Source organism: Schistosoma mansoni, chromosome 5 (genome assembly GCF_000237925.1).
Source record: "Schistosoma mansoni strain Puerto Rico chromosome 5, complete genome".
Classification (NCBI taxonomy): Eukaryota; Metazoa; Platyhelminthes; class Trematoda; order Strigeidida; family Schistosomatidae; genus Schistosoma; species Schistosoma mansoni.
In genome coordinates, this window is record NC_031499.1 from 4,272,813 (window position 1) to 4,283,347 (window position 10,535).

Sequence of the window (10,535 nt, forward strand, 5' to 3'; positions counted from 1 at the left end):
TCAAACACCCCTGACCTTTGGCAGTAACTGTAGGTTTTTAAATAAGAGCTCATTACGAATGCTGTGTTCTTATTCATGAGGTACAAGGTTTGTAAGCATGGAACTTTCGGAACTGTTCTTACTCACTCACATACTTAAGCTCGTCATTCTTCCTAGATGCATAGGTCACAGGCAAGGAATCTCCAACCAAACCTGCCCCGAAACCTCATTTCCAGTTGCTTCCAACTACTATTCATTCTCTCTATGTCTGTCTTCAATCCCCAGATCAACGTGTGCTTTATTCCACCTACTTTTCTTATTAACTTCAGGATTCCGAGAAGGGGCTTACCTCGTGACGCAGTATGATGAATTCCGGAGTGTGTATTTTTCTCAGCTTCAGCGTCACATCCTAACTTTATCCTCAGCTGCAATTTGGATTGTTATTTAACGTAGTAAGTTGTTCCCGATAGTATCCGTTCAACCGATATAGATTATCTTGAGTAGATAATTGTTCACTAATACCAGTACCTTTATGATGATACTTGCAGTAACTTACCAAATTTCGAATTCTGACAGTAGAAATTCCCAGCTATTCGTGTCGAAAATTCTGACTGGCATTGGCTGACAGTCTTCTTGAGTTCAATATATATTCTTCAATTTAAAGAATGCTGCCCTTGCTTTGTCAATCAATGTCTACGATATCGGAATTAGATCCTCCGTATTTAACGATGACGCCGCCCAGATAATAATATAATAATAATATATTTCTGCGATAGCAGGTACACGCCATTTTTACAGGCATGATCTACAATTTACAACATATACTGGTTCACAGTATCCATCCCAAGCAAGGTTGTTTAGTAATTATAATCTATAAAAGTTGACAGCAGTTGATACCTAGCTTCACCCTCAGGGCAAGATTCTGAAGAGAAAAAAATAAAAGAGAAGCCAAGGAGCAGCAAGGCATTTGGATATATACGATGACCAATGCTTAACATTTATTAGTGGAACAGATGGAGGTATGATAAATTATTAGATTAAATTGATACTAGCTCATGTTGCAAGAGTGAACTGTGATTAGGGGCTCCAGAGGAGAGAATGCAGTAATAAAGAACAATGAGTTGTGATATTTATCAAGGTGGGGTAGGTTCGAATGGAGGAGGGAAGTCAAGGTTGGAATGAGGAAGAACAGAGAGTGCATATAGAGAGTAGAGTGTTGAGTAAAATAACAACCATATCCTTTACAGTCTGTTTTTCTTTTAATCATCCGATGCCTGTCACACAGTTTTCACGTAAAAGTCCGAGTTAGCATGTTATAAGTTGTTTTAGTAGAATAGTTAATCCAGCACAAAAATTAGAAACATGAGTCTGAATGGTGAGTGTAGGAGAACAAACTCAATATCACAGATTGATTGACTTGTTCTCATCCATAAAGAGCCTGATACAGACAAAATAAGATAAGTGAAAATGTACCGACATAAAATGAGTGTTTAAGAGTTCAAATAGTCTAGTTGAGTCAAACCTGTCCACTGTATTCTATGTTTTCCGTTATATGTTGTAGTCTTCGTAGTCCAGTCAACCACCGAAATAAAAAGAGTCGATGAGAGTAAGCAGCCTTATCTTATACCGACCTTCACTTTGAATGCATCAGAGAGCTGCCCTCCAAGAGAGACATTGAACTGTTGTCCGTCGTGTGAATTTCGGTTGATGTTGACTATTTTCTCAGGTAAACCATAATGTCGAAGAAGGGTCCATAAGGTTCCCTTATCCACTCTGCCAAATGCTTTCTCATAGTCGAAGTAGTTGATGCGTAGTTATGAATCTCACTCAATTGGTTGTTTAACGATGATTTTTAGTGTCGAAATTTGTCTGTACTCGACCGATCCTTACAAAATTCGACCTGTTGATATTGAAGTTGGACGTCTACCAAATCTTTCGTCTAACTCAACAACACTCTGTTGAGAGCTTTTCCTTGTGCCGATAGTATTGTGATACCTCTGTAGTTCTGTGATATTTAGGAGTATTTGAACTATAGTATAAACTAGTAATCCCAGAAACAACGCAATTGAATCAAGAAGTATCAGATAAACACGAACGAATGTATTGTATTTGAGATTCAAAATCAAAACACTCATCGATACAAAAGAATCATTGTTTCATACAAACACTGCACCCTCCACAGCCTGACCTGGAGCTCAAGTGTCTGTAATGGATCGTACGTCTTCTTCCTAAGTTCATCTTACGTCTGCTCGACAGTGTATTGGATAAAGACTCTGTCTTATCTAAAATGTACTCGTAGGTATTAGAATCAACAACAGAAATTTGAATAGACTCACCTGGTTCCTGGAATTTTATTTGATCAACATGTCGGTTGTGAATATTCAAGTCCTTGATATCTAGAAGTCGCACCATAGATTTCCCGACATTCTTCACCACAATCCTCTTGGTTGATCAAAGATCATTTCCACGATGATATGTAACTTCTGAAGACTCCAAACGCCTCATAATGGAACGGAGAATTCTTCTTTTTAATAGCTTTGATGGAGTTTCTTTCGTCACAGAATGCTTGGCATTTCTATATTGAAGTAGAAATGTATGTACTCCCTTCACTAGCTCATTAAATATTGAAGTGGCTATAGAATCAATGGCGGTTTTCAATGCCCTTACAAATTTTTCAGTCTGACCATCAGAGCAAGGGTGTGCGGAAGCAGTAAACAGATGTTTGCACCCCATACCATTCAACCAAGTAGTGACTGTGACTGCAGCAAAGTGAGAGCCATTATCAGTCACTGACACCATGGGAACCCATCTCGAATAACAATTTTTCTTAGTGCTCCGATTGTGAAGTCAGAATTTGGTGAATTTGTGAAAAAATTTAAAGTCACTTCAAAAAAAGAATCAATGACTACAAGTGCATAGTATTTGCCAAGAAATGGACCACAATAGTCTGCATGAATTCTCTGCCAGGTCTCAGACGACACTGACCATGTAATCCACTTCGAAGGCTGACTTTTTAACTTATGGCATTTCCCACAATTGTTTGTTATATGACATATATCTGTATTTATCTCTGGCTACCAACATGTGAGCCTTGCCAAGGACTTCATTTTCTCAACACCTAAATGTCTACTATGAAGATCTACAAAGACAGATTTACATAATGAAGGGGAAATAACAAGACGATCATTTAGACACAAAACGCCATCAGGAGTAGTGGATAACTCATCCCGCTTTGAAAAATAGACAGGAAATCTACGTTTCAAATTAGCAGTCCAACCTTTCCGTATAGCACTGAGTATACATCCGAAGTATCTACGCAGAGGTCGTCCGTCAAATTTAGTCTCACCGGTAAAAGTTGCACTAGTAAACAGTCTAAAGTATTAATGGGTCTATTTTGTAATGATTGTCCAAAAATATAGTGAACGCGTCAAATTTGTTTGGCACTCCTGTGCTGAACCATATAGTCATAGGCACTCAAAGCAGTACTCCGTCTTTGAACCATAGCAGCTGTGGAATATGCTAAAGATTTTTCAGGATGGTAAATGAACTATAACGTTTCATGACCAGTAACACTGGTAAACTTCTTTCCAAATTAACATTTATGAAGACTTTTAACAGCTCAAAACGCAGCTGCGTTTGTGAATAACCTTGTTCAGTAACAGTAAGTTTGCGTAAAACACAGATAGCTGGTCTGTCTTCCTGTTCCAAAAATGCGCCAATACCCACAGGTGATGCATCAGTAATAAGGACAGAATGTACACTGGGTGAGTAAGTTCGAAGAACAGTATCACTTTGAAGAAACCTTAGCAGATTTCATAGGCATGACTCTTGTTTTTTACACTAATTTGAATGAATCGGATGTCAAAATATTAAATAAACAGTTGGCAAGACAAGAAAAACTAGGAATAAAACGAGGATAGTACTGAAGAGCACCCACTAGTGAACGTATTTCTGTGAGATTTTTTGGAGACAGTGCATTTGTCAGTGGAGCTAGTCGTTTCATATCTGGTCTAAAACCATTGCCATCAACTAAGTATCCAAGGCATTCAAAACTAGATACACAAAATAAACACTTATTTGGATTCACTGTAATATTCTTCTCAATTAAATGATGCAATAAAGAAATAAGTCTCTGATCATGAACTACTTTATCAGCGCCATGAACAATGAGATCATCTTGATAAACTTCAACACATTCAATATCGCTGACTACCTTATTCATAACTTCCTCAAATATGGCTGGAGAACAACTTAGACCAAGTGGGGGTTGTATTTGAACAGACCAAAAGTGGTGTTAACTGTTGTCAAAAAACATGAAGATTGATCTAAAGAGATTTGAAGATAAGCATCCTTTAAGTCAACTTTCGAAAACACTTTAGAACCATAAAGTCAATTTAGAATATATGTTCAGCCTCTACTGCCGTGCATCTTTGCTGCAACAAACGGTAGTTCAGTGTTGTTCTACAATCACGACATATTCTAGGGGGCTTGCGCTCTAACTTCAATGGCGTAACAACAGTAGTACCTCATGCTGAAGACTGAATCGGTTCAATCATACCATTAGCACACAATCATTCAACGTCTTATATCTTGCTTCTCGAAGACCATAAGGAATTATTCGTCTTTGTAGAAAGGCTGGACCACAGTGTACTTGAAGTTTTATAGACTGGATTTTCATACCTCCACTACACTTAGCAAACGCAGCTATCAAATCTTTAAGTAATACGTCAGAATTCTCTGTAGAAACTAGTAAAGACAATTCCACTTTAGGCCTTTTCAGATGTTTTAAGCCCAGTATTGACAGTCCTGTTTCGCTAACTAAAAATTCACAAGGTATATAGAAAGAATTATCATCTCTTATTAGCAATTAACAGCATCCTTTTATGGGCAGTCTTCGTTCAGTAATCCGCAATATTGAGACTTCAGTGGGTCTTACCACAAATTAGGATCCAATGATTTCAAGTTCTTGAATGAAATAATGGATACTATACTATATGTGTCCACAATAAAGTCATGAAATGAACTAAGAGATGTATATAGTCGCTTTTGAATATGAACATTACCTTCCAAAATGGTGGGTAAAGATAAATGGTCATTAGGGACAGCAGAATTATTGGGATCTAAACCACAAGACTTAGAACTACTTGAAGTAAAGTAAACGGTAGTTTCGCATACTGACTGAATGTGTCCTATCTTGCCACATTTAAAACATTTAGCATTACGAAATGCACATGAATTACGAGGGTGAAATTCGCCACAGAATAAGCATTTACCAAACTTTTTCTCACCTTTGTTGTTTGCTTTGTATTTCCCTATTGAATCACCCTTCATATTTTCACGTGAATAGGAATCACGGTTAAACGAACGCAGATTTGACTGACCCTGAGATTATATTTCATCGTGACAATTTTTCATCGACTGGATATCAAGTTAATTCACTGCTTTGCAGTTAACACATACAGTTCTATCATCTTGAAAGAAACAGTTCGGCATTCTTAGCAGCTCTTTTTCCAGACCTGGTATGTTAATTCCTGCTGATAGTGCCACAGGTATTGTAGTTTGACAACACTTTACCAGCAACACCTTCTATAATTGAATCGTTGCCACGCAGTGAAATCAAACGTCAGAAGCGAGGAGGTTTGAAGATTTACTTGATAGATTATCAATATATCGAGAGGTAACTGATTTAAACTGGCTAGTGATCGCAGGAGAAGTTGAGCACGGCGCTCCCACTCGCGATCTGGTGCGGATGCATGAACGAGAGCCTTCAGCTAGGTGAGTCCATTAAAACTAATTTGGTCTGCATCCAATATCGAACACTTACAGAGATATTGATTTTGGGGATTTATTTACCGCCACACTGCAATTAATCAATCTCTCAGCGGTACATGAAATTGATCATCAAAACTGCATTTGTCATTGTGATTCAAGGATAAATTCCCTAACCTTTTTGTCATTCTGACGAATCATGTTGTGAAATTTTGCTCTCTCACGACATTCAAAACTGGTGCACTTCACATGATTTAATAGTAGTGCCTTGAGAGTTGTATAAGGGAGTAAGATAGGCTTTTCAGGTAATGCTAATGTTTTTAATAAACTGTTGGCTTCTTCACTGATGAATGTAAGAAAATGTGTCACAATTTTATCACCCTTCCAATCCATCAACTAAACTGAATACAATTTTGAAAACAACATTTAATTGACAACAGTATCCTAAATAAGATTTGTGATAATCCCCGAATGATGCACTGTGGTTACATTCTCGTGAATTTACATTCAACTGAGATTAACAAAACACATGTAATAGAAATACCTTGCAACACTTAATCAGCTGTATTAAAAAGGTATATTATCATAAGCCTACTATATCTTAAGTACATACGTACTAAAACAACAGATATTCAATTAACCTTAGTAAATAACTATCCATACTGTATATGCTAATGACTAAACTAATGGTTCTGACTGATGGCTTAAATAAATTACATGTAGCGACATCCAAAAACTTCAGTTCTACAGTCTGATATCATTATTACCCTTTTTGTAAAACCAAACTATGCGAGAAGGTTGAATAGGGAAGACTGTTTGCACTGAAAATGGTGATAATGATGATGGATACGGATTGTCTGAAAAGAGACAAAACTAAACAAGGAAATGTTCATTCTGAAGAATGTTTTACATGAAATGAACTGAAAAATTAGGACGTGTTACATTGAACCCAGTCAATCGTCAAGTACTGATCTGAATATTAAAACCCTAATACTAGTATTTAAGGAACTATGAACTCAGAGTAATATGATATTTGACGGTTGATGGGAAGATGGACTTGTGATAGAAAAGGAAATGATGCTTTTTGAGTTATCTGAAACTTAGTTATCAGCTTTACAGTACTGAATATTACCACTTAGTTATTTGGGCGGCCAATAATCTCCCGTACGACTGAAATATTTATCGTTAAGTGATTACTGAGTGGTAATCAATCTATTGTAGTAATGCGAATCTCTAGTTTCATGTATTTCATATTATAGTGAAGTATTATTTAACGGTACTGACGAATAAGTACCCTAATCCTGACAAACATGAACTCTAGTAAACTAATTTTATAAAATTATCTGGAATTAGACGTTGTAGTGGAGAGGAGTGAAAAAAAGGGTTCAGATCAGATCAACCTCATCTTCGTTCCAATAACTTTGAGTAACTTATTTAGCAGTGAGCAACCGATATTTGAATTTCTTGAGGTTGGTAGCATGTTTTTGAGCTGGCTAGAGTTTCTGGTTTTCATATATTTGGGTGGTCTGTGAACGTCGAGAAACATAAAACAATCGTTTAAAATAGCTTAAATTGAGTGTTCTTTCTTTTATAGTGTGAACATTGAATTCTTCGCTGCTGTTCACCTCTCTATTAAAAAGCTGTTGTTAAACCGGGTTCACCGAATATCGCATCGGATTCAGAAAATAGCATATGATCACCTAATATAATGACATGATTGATCTGACAGACGTGATTAAAGAGGATTTAACATTCTCGAAGATGGCCCTTAAACAGGCAAAATTTGGTGAACAGTGAAAAAATATCGACCTCGAAAATAAACTGATAACATCTAACAACTGCACAGAAGCCTTGAAACCGATCTTTTCATCCACCTATTATATTTCTGGTATGGTGATTATACAATTTGGTCACAGATTATAACGCTTATTATTTCAATCTAACAAGTTAGGGTGAGGATAACCATCCTTTCCCAATATTCACTAAAAGTGCGATATCTAGCATTCTCGATCACTTTGCCATTCATTTACTTTTTTTTCGTGCCTCATACAAGAGTGCGGTTATCATTGGAGTCTTTATTTTACTCCTCTAAAGTTATCTAAATACGTCTTCTGTGAATACGCTACTGTAGTGCACCCCAAATCCTATTATAAAAACCAAAAATCGTAAAGATGAATTATGAAATATTTGTTTTCATTGAGATTATAAACGTGGATGCCCATTGCTGAGGAGTGCCATACCAGGACGAAACGGCCGTCTAATGCTTCCAGGTTTCCAATGCTGGTTTAACATTGATCCGTTCATGATCTCATTACAAACTTACCGATTTCTACAATCCTATACTGATAACTGCTTGTTTGTTTATTTTCACTAAGGCTTCCAAGTCACTGTCAATTTAAAATCTTACATTATAAGTCTAACTATTCATCAGATGACATGATTTGTTGATCAAGCTTTCAAGCATCACTTAAGTGACCTTGACCTAGCTAGTGTTACTGTTAGCTAGTATGGAATTCAACTTTACAGTGTATGAATATGTAACATGAAAATAATGATATCGAAAATACAATCGATTTGCATAAGTAAAACTTAGAAAATCTTTTAATATACTTTGAAATTTAAACAGATCTCTCGTTATAAATATATCGGCGAAACTACGATTTATGGACAGATCAATCACATTTAAGATAACAGATCTTGGATCTTGGCGAGAAATTCATTCACTCATTTGGCTAAATACCATTTTGGAATTATAGCTGATGTCAGTTCATGATCAAAACATTAAATCCAATTCATAACTCTAACATTCGACTGTTAATCCTAATTCCAATTCCTCACACTAATATATAACCTTCATTTAACCCTGGTAAGTAGGTGAGCATTCCAAGGTCATTTTAGTGTTGCTCAAAGGTCGTCCATAAATTATAGTCTTACCAATACATCAATATTCCTTTGTACCAGTTAAAATGTAAAATATAAATGTGTAACCTGTTTTCCGTTAAGTTCGCCAAGTAATTCATTTAAGAAAACTATGGAATTTTAGTTATAACTTCATGATATTGACAATTTCCCATAACTTTGCTGTAAACCCTTTCATTGGTTATAGTTTTAATAAAGTTCACCTCGTTTAATGTCATTTAACTATCCCATTACCTTAAAAATATAAGTCGAATCGACTTTCACTTTCTACTTCAATACAAGTCATTTTTGGTTATTCTTAATTCAACGTTTTAGAGTACTTTAAATTGCGAACCGATCGTTGTTAGATAACTATTGGAAAATTTGGACGCACTGGATGGTCATTTCATCCTAGCGTTTTAAAGTCTGTTTCGCGGGCTACACACTATCTTGACATGTACAGACTCATTATTTGTATTGATGCCCAGAAATAATATGGTTTTTGTTTGTCAATGTAGATACGGTTTTGACTGAGTTCTCAGAAATTCAGTGGGGGTATTATATTAAATATCAAATTTTAAAAAATTCTTCTTCGAACAAAGCAGCTGTTGTCTAGCTGTTACTTCTACAACAAAATCAATCCTAAACTTCCCACGCAATTACCTGACATCTAAACGTAGTGCATGTGATGTCAAATAATTGAACATTGTGGACACCTTGCATCTTATTCGATAGAGTTTAATTAGCACAGCAGGATTGGCATTAGTCAATACTCAGTGATCATTTACTCGTAAATATCTCAGTTATACAAGAGAAAAGTAACTTCAAAAGCTCAGTGGTAACAGATTAGACTGTTAAGTAGGGTGACGCAGGATAGAGCTCTTGTGGGGGCACCAGTTTCCTCAAGACTACAAGTACACCCTGCTGACATGTGGTGAACAGCATGTATCTCATATCCAGTATTTTCTGATAACTGCCGACAACCATCTATCATACTGTTAACATATTTCGTAATCAGTTCATTTTAGGATGAACTAAAAAACATTGCAATTCAAAATGACTACTGAATTAGCTACAGAAAAAACGTCTTATGTAAGATTAATATGATGTTTACAACTGAAATGATAATTTCTAATGAAATACCCTAAATCCATATTACTGAGTTAACGCTGTATTCTAAGTGGGTCTTTTATAACCAACATTTTATGACTTCATTGACTGATGTCATATCTTGGCTTGGTCACTGCTAGCATCCTTCCAAACTCCTCGTACACCGGAAAACATACCTCATTAAGGTAGGCAGTGGCTAGCCATGCATAATATTTTCCCTCATATAGTCAAGTGACGAATGGCTGAGTGGAGGTAGTTAGGATAGATACTAACGAAGACGAAGTGAAAATCCAGTCTTAAGTATAAAGTCATTTTTATGAATGATATTGTTTAATATTATTTTAAAAAAGATTAGCACATATAATCAAGATTATTGTGCTTTCATTTTTTCCAACTGTCTTCTCTAAGAGGTAATTCATATTAGCTATAGAGTGGCTTTAGTGTTTTACAGAACAGAGAATTCGCAGTTGGAAAATTTTCGATTAGTTTATAAATCAATATTGTGCCTTGGCTTCATTCATTGAAGAATTTCATCCCTACATGCAAAATATATTTAAAATTTGTTCAATTATTACATAAAGAACATCTATTAGTTTTAATACATAATGATTAGAATACTTAACGCTTAATAGTTTAATCAAAAGCCAAGTAATTGAATAATAAAACATAAGTGTTATACTATAAGCAAAGATTAATAGTGGCTAGCAGTGGAATCCAGGACGCGCGTTTCGTCCTATTTGGGACTCGTCAGCTGGATGTACCTGCATCTCAGAGTTGAT